Below are 11093 nucleotides of genomic sequence, written 5' to 3'. Positions count from 1 at the left end.
GAAACAATGAGTATTTTGGTGAATATTAAATGCTCCTTCATAATAGTCTGTCTATATTTGAAAAAGACAATTAAGGAAAAAATAATTTAAAATATAGTAATATTTATAGTATAGCTATAGAAATAAAATTTAAGAAATAGAAGTGAAAGGATTAAAGGAGGACAATAAATTTATATTCACATAAGATTTTTATATATATGAATGATAATGTATTATTTAAAGTTATACTTCATATGTTGAAGGTATTATAAGTTACAAAGCAACTTATAAATAAATATAATGCATAGATAAAGTAGAAAACTCAATAGAGAATATTAAAACGTAAGCATAAAATATATAATTTACCCAAAACAAAGTAGGAAATGTGAGGCAAAGCAACTAAAAAAAAAAAGCTACAATTACAAATGTGAGAAATGTAAATACCATCACACCAATGATTACATTAAACATAATTGCACTAAACACAAACTGAAAGGCAGATAACATTAACTGGATTAAAAAATTAAAATCAAACTAAAAGGAGAAAACAAATCAAAACAAAAAAGCATAAGACCAAATTGTTTAGACCAGGTTTTAAACCATAAATCTTTTAACATAAAATATAAAAATATTTCCTTCTCCAAGAAAAAGATACATTTTTTTTCCTGGAAGTGGAAATAAAACAAACAAACAAACAAAAAAACAGAAAACATGAGGATGGCAACAACAGTTAGATAGTAAAATTTACAATAAAGAAGGGGGAGATAATTTAGCTCAGTAAAGCAAAATTGAAGTAGTGTTTGATTTGTGTCTCTGTGATGCTAGTGGCCAGGAGGTTATTTCAAAAAATAAACAGTATAAAGTAGTCTCATTTTTACCCCTACACCCACCTTTATAGTTCCAGCAATGTCTCCACAAACACACACACAGAAATCTAAGCTAAATTCTTCCCTTGTAACAACCAAGAAACAAATGTGAAATTGTCTAGTTTTTCCAAACAATGTCATCTTGTCCTAAATGTGGGGTGGCACTTATAAAACGAAGACCCGAGGATGTTAAAGTAGAAATTCACATGGTAAAATTGGCTCTAAACAATTTAATATACTTTTACTGAGGCTCCATTTTGTGCATGACATTTGGCAGTCTTTGAAATACTTACAAAGCTGGATATGATAGTTTTTTCTTTCCAATTCAAGTTCCCTTTATTTGTTATTGAGACCAATCGTTGTCTGCACATTCTCTTCTTTGCCTTAGGAAAAGAATCTTAAGTTGTACTTATGGATATTGTTACCAGACAAAGAGCCTGAATGTATAGTGTACCTGGGTGAGGCCATATGACTCAGGCCTGATGAGTGAGATGTATCACCAGAAGAATTATATGGCATGTTAAAAAAAGCTTTTTTTAAAAGTGGGAGAATGGTGCACATTTATTTTGTTTTCCATTTCTTCTCATTCCATTGTTATCCTAGAAAACAGATATGAAAATTTAAATTCTTGCACCTACTCTGAACTATAAGGTAACCTTGTAACTAAAAACAGAACAGCTAATGGAAAGAGAAAAGGCATAGATCTCTGATGAAATCATTGTCCAGCCAAGATTTGTGTCTCTGATCCACAGTGAGGCCACACAAACTGATATGTTGGAGTTTGGAGCAGGGCAAGTTTTATTGTTGGGACAGGCAAGGAGTATGAATAGATTCTACTCAAGAGACCTAAGCTCCCTAGTGGATTTCAAGGAAGAATTTATTTTTGGGGGGTGGAGAGGGGGCATGCCTGTTGAAGTTCCTAGGACAGGGATCAAACCAGCATACATCAGTGACTCAAGCCACAGCAGTGACAACACCGTATCTGTAACCCCCTGGACCACAAGGGAACTGCAGGGAAGAATTTTTAAAGGTAAATTTGGGGTGAGGGCTGGAGACTGTGTGATTTTCTTCTGATTGGTTGGTGGTGAAGTGAGAAGGTAGTGTTCCAGGAATTTCAATCATCAGTCTTTTGGTTCCAGCTACTCTGCGGGCTACATGCTCATGGTCTTCAAGGTAGTTAATATTTTACATCTGATGAGCATTTTTACTATTTTCAAAACAACTCAGGAATGTTAATCAGATATTATTAGCTATGTCCTTCAGAGAGGAACTAAAAATTCTGTAATTGCCACATGGCCGATTTATTGTTCAATTTTTACCAGGTTTTGTTGCCCAACTGCAATTTTTGTTACCACATATTCACGTCCTCCCAATAACTAACTCTTATGTCAGCATCTTGTGACTCAGGGAAGGCCTGGGAGATTAAAGTCTTTTGATAAATGAGAAGCAGGCAGAAGACATCAGGAACTTTATCCAGCCCCATAGACTGTTGCTTGGTTAGAATTTCTTGGATCTGTTATTCTAGTCATGAATTCTAAGTTTGGAAATCTTTTTTTGTGAAGAGAAAACAACCCATATTTGGCAATGCCCTCAAATATTTGTTCACAGAAGGTGAATGAGATGATTTACCAGTATACCTCTGAACACATCAAAGATTTCACACTGCCATCATCAGGCCTTTCAAGCCAGAAATCTAGAATCAACTTTGATTCCTTTTCTACTTCTCGTTCACATCACCTGACTGGTCATCATGTTACTCTCCCTTCTCTATTACCACATCATCAGTAATCTATTACCACTTTGCAAATTAATGTCTGTATCCTGTTCCCATTTTGTAGCTTAGCGGGAGTCTTATTCTCTCCCAATTGCCCACATCTTCAGCTCTCTTTCTTGGCATTCATTGATAAGGATTACCCCCCAATTGAAATTTCTGAAATGAAAATTCCATGTCTGTTCCTGTGGATGATTTTTAACTGACTTCTAATTACCTGAGCTATAAATCTGGATTCCTGAGCACAAAAGAGAATGCTCTTATTAAACTAGCTCTTATCTACATGTTCATCCTCTTCCTACAGAACCTTTCCACAGATTTCTTTGTTTGTTTGTTTGTTTGTGTACAAACTGCATGTTTGCAGCAACCTCACTTCAGGCAAGTCTATTTGCACTATTTTTCAATAGTGTTTGCTCACCTCATGTCTCTATGTCACATTTTGATAATCCTTGCAATAGGTAATAGTTCAATCCTTTTCCTTATTTTTTATGGAAATCTCTGGCCAGTGATCTTTGATGTTACTATTATAATTGTTAGGAGACACCATGAGCCACACCCATATAGATGGCAAATTAATCTATGGATATGGTGTGTGATCTGCCTGTTCCAAAAACCAGCCACTCCCTATCTCTCTCCCGTGCTTCTGGCTTCTTTATTCCCTGAGATACAACAATATTGAAATTGGGCCAATAAACCTACAACATCCTCTCAGTGCTCAAGTGGAAGGAATGGTCACACTTGTCTCACTTTAAATAAAAAGCTATAAATGCGGAAGCTTAGTGAAGAAATGATGTCAAAAGCTGAGATAAGTCAAAAGCTAGACCTCTTATGCCAAACAGTCAGCCAAGTGTTGTGATTACACAGGATAAGTTCTTGAAGGAAATTACAAGTGCTGCTCCAGTGAACACCCAAATAATAAGAGAACAAAGACCTCTTATTACTGATATCTAGAAAGCTTTAGTGGTGAGAATAGATCACACGAACCACATGATTCCCATAAGCCAAAGCCTAACCCAGGCAAGACCCTAACTCTATTCAACTTTATGAAGGCCAAGCAAGTCAGGAAGCTGCAAAAGAAAAGTCTGAAACTAGCAGAATTTGCTTCATATGTTTTAAGAAAAGATGCCATCTCCATAGTGTAAAAGTGCAAGGCGAATCAGCAAATGCTGATGTAGAAATTGCAGTAAGTTATCCAGAAGATTAAGCTAAGATAACTAATGAAGGTGGCCAAACTAAAAATAGATTTTCGATGTAGACAAAACAGAGAATAATGTGGCTGGTTGATATTCTATCCAGACTACTGAAACTTTCTCCTTATCAGCAATAAGGTTGTTTTGTTTTCTTACCATTTGTGTGTTCACTGAAGTAGCACTTTTAATTTTCTTATATTGGAAGAAGATGCCATTTAGGATTTTACTAGCTGGATAAAAGTCAATTCCTGGCTTCAAAGCTCCAAAGGACAAGTTGACTCTCTTGTTTTGGGCCAATGCAGCAGGTGACCTTAAATGGAAGCTAATTTCATGTACCATCTGAAAATCCTGGGGCCCTTAAGAATCATGCTTAAGCTACTCTGCCTGGGCTCCATAAATGGAATAACACAATCAGGATAACAGCACATCTGTTGACACCATGGTTTACTGAATATTTTAAGCCCAGTGTTGAGTCCTACTTCTCAGAGAAAATGATTCATTTCAAAATATTATTGCTCATCAAAAATGTACCTGGCAACTCAAGATCTCAGGTGGAAATGCACAAGATTCACGTTGTTTTCGTGTATGCTAACATAATACTCATTCTGCAGCACATGGATCAAGGGGTACTGTTGACTTTAAAGTTTTACTACTTATGACATACATTTTGTAAGGCCATAGCTACCAAAGATAGGAATTCCTCTAAAGAATTTTGGCAAAGTATATTGGAAAACTCTGGAAAAGATACACCATTCTAGATGCCATGAAGGATAATCTTGGGAAGAGATCAACATATAAATATTAACAGGAGTTTGGAATAAGTTGATTCCAACACTCAAGGATGGCTTGAGCTTTTAAGACTTCCATGGAGGAAATAACTGCAGACATGGAATGAATAGTAGGATAATTAGGCCTAAGGGGTTAAGGATCTGATGTTTTCACTGCGGTGGCTCAGGTCACTGCTGTGTCATGGGTGCAGTGGGGGGAATTTCTGCATGCTGTAGGCACAGCCAAAAAAAAAAAAATAGCAGGAGAACTAGATTTAGAAGCAGAACCTGAAATGTAACAGAATTTAATGATAAAACTCTATCAGAGGAGGAGTTACTTCTTGTGGATGAGGAAAGAAAGTGGTTTCTGGGGGTCGAATCTACTCATGCATCTTCAGCTATGAAGACTGTTGATATGGTAAAAAAGGATTTAGAATATGACATCAACTTAGTTGATAAAACAGCTGCAGAGTTCAGGAGGATTGACTCCAATTTTAAAAGAAGTTCTTCCTTGGGTAAAATGCTATCAAACAGCATTTCACACTACAGAGGTAGTGTTAAGGTTTTTGTTAAAGATCAGTCAAGGCTGAAAACCCCACCATTGTCTTGTTTTAAGAAATTTTAAGAAATTGCCACAGCCACTGCAAGATTCAGTAATTAAAACCTGATCAGTAAGCATCCATTAACATCAAAACAAGACATTCCACCAACAAAAAGATCATGACTTACTAAGGCTCAAATGTCAGTTATCATTTTTTAGCAATGAAGTATTTTAAAATAAATATGTACTTTTTTAGATATACTACTATTGCACATTCGATAGCCTAGAGTAGTGTAAACATAACTTTTATATGAATTGGGAAACCAAAAAAAACCTTGCATGACTCACTGTATTGTGATATTTGCTTTATTATAGTAATCTGGAAGGGAATATGTAATAAGCCCAATTTGTGCCTATTCAGACATCCACATTCAACTTCTCAGAAGGGTATGTTTATCTCCTGCATTCTTACTATGTACCAAAGCCTCCCAGATAGTGGATGCTCAATGCATATGTAACAAAGGTATTCAATTCCTTTGTCCACAGCTGAAGCACAACAATCAATTATGATTTTCTTGAGAGTGTATATACTTGAGACTTTTCACTCATATATAAATGGATACAGATGTCCACACTAACTTATCCTTGAATATTTAGGGAGTCCAAAAGAGTTGATGGGTTTAAAGGTATTGACTGGTTCTAGCATCCCAGCCTTCAGTGTGATCCATGATCCACTGACCCTCTAACTCAATCCCTGCACTTCCGGGACCCTTTGTTCTTAGTGGGAGCCTCTGTCCTTCCTGTCACAGCAGGGAACAACTACCCTTGAGGTCTGTACCATCCATACACTCTTTCTTGGACAATAAAACTCAATAGCTAAGATGGACCTAGACTTCATTTCCAGCCCTCAGCTAGAAGGACAGATTATATTCACAAAATGTATTGCCTTTCTTTTTTAGAGCATTAAAAAAAATTCAAACTGAAGAAAAATTTAGCCTTATCTCCCACAGAGCATTATGGTACACATTTTTTAATGTAATTATATGAATACAGTAGAAAACAGATGAATGGGGTAAAAGAATCGAATTATAGAACCTAAAAAAAAATTGACAGTAATCCTAAATAATATCTAAACTTTCCATCCAAACAAAATCTCAGCCACAAGTTTCTAGAAGAGCTTTGGGAAGTGGAAACTGACTACTCAGGAGAGACAGGGCAGTGAAGTGGTTAAGAGCCCAGGCTCTAAATCTTGCTTATGTGTGGTCAAGTCCTAGCTTCAATGTTTACTAGTTCTGTGACTTTGGACAAAATGCTTAATTAGATTGTGTTTTGTTAGACCATCTGCAATACCAAAAAGAAAAGTACACCTTACTTCCCTTAGGAGTGTGTATGAGGACAGAATTACTATTATGTTCTTAGCACATGCCCCAGATAGAGCAATGCTTGGTAATTATTAGTGTTGATAGGACATGGGCCATCCCACTGCTTTACTTTCAAACAGTTCAGGTTTACACTATTTCTTTTATTTTCTTTTTAATTGAAGAATAGTTGATTTCCAATGTTTTAGTTTCTGGTGTACAGCAGAGTGATTCAGTTATACACATATATACATATTTTTTTCATATTCTTTTCCATTGTGGTTTATTACAGGTTATTCAATATAGTTCCTTGTGCTCTGCAGCAGGACCTTGTTGCTTATTTGTTTTGTATATAGTAATGTGTGTCTGTTAATCCTAATTAATCCTCCCTCTTTCTCCTTTGGTAACTATAACTTTGTTTTCTACATCTGTAAGTCGGTTTCTGTTTTAAACATAAGTCTCTTTGTATCCTTTTCATACGATATTTGTCCTTCACTGTCTGATTTACTTCACTTAGTATAATAATCTCTAGGCCCATCCATGTTGCTGCTAATGGCATGATTTCATTATTTTCATGGCTGAGTAATATTCCATTGTGCATATGTACCACATCTTCTTAAGCCATTCCTCTGCTGATAGATATTTAGTTTGCGTCCATATATTGGCACAATTGTAATAGTGCTTCAGTGAACCCTGGAATGTATGTATCTTTCCGAATTATAGTTTCCTCCAGATGCATGTCCAGGATTAAGATTGCTGGATCACATGGCAACTATCCTAATTATTTTAAAGGAACTTCCATACTGTTTTCCATAGTGTCTGAACCCTTATAAAATTTATTGTAACAGAAATGTACAGTTGAGTTCCCTGGTGGCCTAGTGAGTGCCCCAGGATTTGATGTTGTTACTGCTGTGGCATGTGTTTGATCTCTGGCCCCTAGAGGTTCTGCACACCCTGGATGCAGCCAAAAAAAGAAAAAGAAAGAAATGTACATTACCATAAAAAATATTCCTTATATCAAGGACATTTATTTAGCCTACTTTAAACAATGTATTAGCTTCCCTTCACTGTACCTCTGTTTTATTAATGAGAAAGTTAAGGCAATTTAGGTTATTTTCTCAAGACCACATGTCCCTACAAGGCAGAACTCAGATTTCAATGTCAGACCATCTGGCCACACTCTTGATCAAATAAAGCATCTCTCGATATTCTGAATTCAGCCTTATAGAAAACACAGAACCACAGAGAAATGTCATTTCCTTCTTTCTCCTCATCCTTTTCTCCATCCCAAAGCCTCTTTGTTGTGAGCACTTCCAGAACCCCACACTCAGACTGCTCTCCGGAGATGGTCCTTGTACCTTTATCAGAAGGAACACAATTAGGGTTCATCCTCCTTCTAAAAATTCTGTAGAGTCAGGTCAAAACTTGATATTTCATTTTTAGTGTACTTTGCTCCTTCTCATGTACCTGATCTTTATTAGTACTTATATACACACAGCATTGGACTGAAAACTTGCAACTGGTCAGACACTAAAAGGAAAAAAATTAAAATTGCAATATAGAATGGCAGAGAATACAATAGGACTGTGTAAAGCAAGTTATGCATATGTATAAGGAGGTGCTTCAAATGCAAGGAGAGCTTGCTGAAAGAGGTGACGGTTCTTTTCTACACTAAAGGATAACCAGACAGAACCAAGGAAAGAGGAGTGAGGATTGGAGTGAAGCTGGACATCCAGGCAGAGGTGTAACATGACCAAAGGGCCATATTCTTTCTATGGAGCCTTCCTTCCCAATGCTTTTCAGGAAAGAAGACTTGATTTGGGGAGGCTCAGCTGCTGTGATAACTCTCTGTTACTGCATAACAAAATACACAAAGTTTAGCAGCAGCTTAACACAGTACACAATTATGTCATTGATTCTGTGGGTCACAGCTCAGCTGGCCTCTCTGACTCAGGGATGCAGTCATCCTAAATCTTGTGTGGGGAAATATCAACTTCCATGCTCAAACTCATGACTGTTTCCAGGCCTTTCTTTCTTGGACAGAGACATCACCTGTTTGCTTTCCATGGATCCTCTTTGAAGGAGAGCTCAGAACAGACCAGCTGGCTCCCTCAGAGCAAAGGAGGGAGAGAAGCCAGGTGGGATGGAAGCCATTATACTTTTGTAACAACATTGGACATGATATTCCATCATTTCTTCTACATTCTAGGTGAGCTAGTCTAGGTTTGTTGGATAAAATACAGGATACCCAGTTAAATTTAAACTTCAAGTAAATAATATTTTTTAGTATCAGTATCTTCTAAATATTACATGGGGCATGCTTAGAGCTCCCAAATAGTGTTTATCTGAGACTTCAATTTAACTGGGCATCCTGGATTTTGGCTTTTTAATCTGGCAACCCCAAGCCAGTGACCTCCTATAACATTGCCACATTCTATTCACTAGAGGCAAATCACACGGCTCATCTTACACTTAAGAGGGTGGAGACTTAGAGAAGAGTGTGAATATTAGTATGTGGAATCACTGGACAGCATCTTAGAGGTTGCCTACAGCAGTGACTAAAGAAAGGTATTAAAATATACCCTTTATGATACTTTCTGGGTCTTTGTAAAGGCATTCCCTAAATCGTCTTATACTTCCCACTTAAACCCTCTTACCATGGCACAGATCTATATTAGTCTACTAGGATGGTCATAAAAGAAATAAAATAATCTATGTGGCTTAGGTAACAGACATGTATTTTCCCACAGTACAGGAGGTTTGAAGTCCAAGATCAAGGTGATAACAAGGTTGGTTTCTGGTGGGTCTCCTCTTCCTGGTTTGCAGGTGATCACTCTCTTGCCAGGTCGTTACATGGCCGTTGCTCTGTGCTGGTGGAGAGAGAGATCTCTGACTCCTCTTCCTCTCATAAAGACACTGGTCCTACAAGATTAAAGTCTCCTGCTTAGAACTTCATTTAACCTTAATTATCTCCCTAAAATTCCTGTCTCCAAATATAGCCACACTGGGGTAAGGGCTTCAACATATGAATTCGGGGATGAGGCACAATTCAGACCACAACAAGATCTTTCACAGAAAAAGAACAATTCAGAGAAGTGCAGGCTACTGCTAAGTTCACAGCAAGCCCATCTCACTATTTAATAACAGAAAGTGTTCCCCCTCTGCCTTCTGGGTTTGGAGGCTGCCATGCAGGAAAGGAAATGTTAGCTCTTCTTATGCCTAAAATCTTGCTCAGGTGAGAAATCATATGAAGTCTATTTCAGGAACTTTGCAATGTAAAGCATGTTCATGGAGAACTCTCTCTGCACACTTCACAAGGGGTGCCATCATGTTTAAAGTCTGACTGTTTACTTATATTTTATGGTGTATAATTTATGCACAATGTTAACCTAAAGGCATTTTGTGGTACTTAAGTTAGACAATTTGATAGCCTAGAAGTTAACGTTAAAGGCCAACCCTGAAGAACACAGCCAGCCCATTAGCACCCCCATGGGAACCCTTTAATAAAGTCAGCACACAAAACAGAAGCTTATGTGTGATGGTACTTGAGCTGGTAGTTAGAGCTTCTTGGTTTACAGCTAAGGGAGTTTAATATCATAAACTTATTGGCTGTGTGTGGGATTCAGGAAGGTCTATCAATACTGTTCTCTCAGTCACTCAAGGCTGAATCTGAAATGACACTCTTTTATTCCCCCCCTTGTTTAAATATACCAGATTAGCATATTTTTAGGCAAAGCCTCTTGTAGTAATGCTTTCTGTCTGCTGAAACTCCAAATGGAACATTTGCTATGAACATTAACTACATGCCTGGCATTTTATTGTGAAAGAATCTCCGGTCTCATTCCCTCTGGCAATCGTACAAAGAACTGGGAAAAATTCAGGAGCTAAATAAACACTTGTAGGAAAGAATGCTGAGAAGCCAGTGTTGGAGGTCTGGCCTATGGAGCAGAGGAGGATCTCCAGAGACCCTGCAAAATCATGCAATTAAGTGGGTAAGAAATTCTCCTTTTCTGGACATAAATAAACTTTTTGATGACACATAGACCATCATGATGTCATTTCTGCCGGTCTCTCCAGACTGTCTCTCTTTTCCTCCTTATGTATCAAAATGAACCATTCTGTTAGTTTATACTGTGAAAGCACCATGCATTCTTCCTTACCTCCATGCCTTTGAAGATAACTTTCCACTGTTAGGAATGTGTAACTCCTTTTTATTTGGCTAACTCTGAACAACCCTGTACAATTCAGCTGACTTGTCAATATGTCAAAGAGGCATATCTTGGTTGACACCCCTCTACCTCCCTGAGTTCAATGAACCATATCTATTCTCCCACGGAAATTTGCCCCTACTCATATTTTCTCATATGTAATTGTATTGTGATTATTAGTTTACTTATGTATCCCTCATTCCCAAATAAAATGATGCATAGTCCCTTGAACACAAGGAAGATTTCTATGTATGGTTGCCTCCCAAACTTATAACTCCTAATGCAGTGTGCAGTACAAACAGACCCTCAAGTATTTTCTTAGTGAAAGTATAAATAAAAAAATAAAGCCTTTTAAGTTTCCATTTCTTTAGCTGCAATAAAATATCATCACATCAGTTACCTTAATCATAATA

Source organism: Phacochoerus africanus, chromosome 3 (genome assembly GCF_016906955.1).
Source record: "Phacochoerus africanus isolate WHEZ1 chromosome 3, ROS_Pafr_v1, whole genome shotgun sequence".
In the NCBI taxonomy this organism is placed as follows: domain Eukaryota; kingdom Metazoa; phylum Chordata; class Mammalia; order Artiodactyla; family Suidae; genus Phacochoerus; species Phacochoerus africanus.
The sequence above is the reverse complement of the archived record's forward strand: the minus strand, read 5'-3'. Positions refer to the sequence as shown.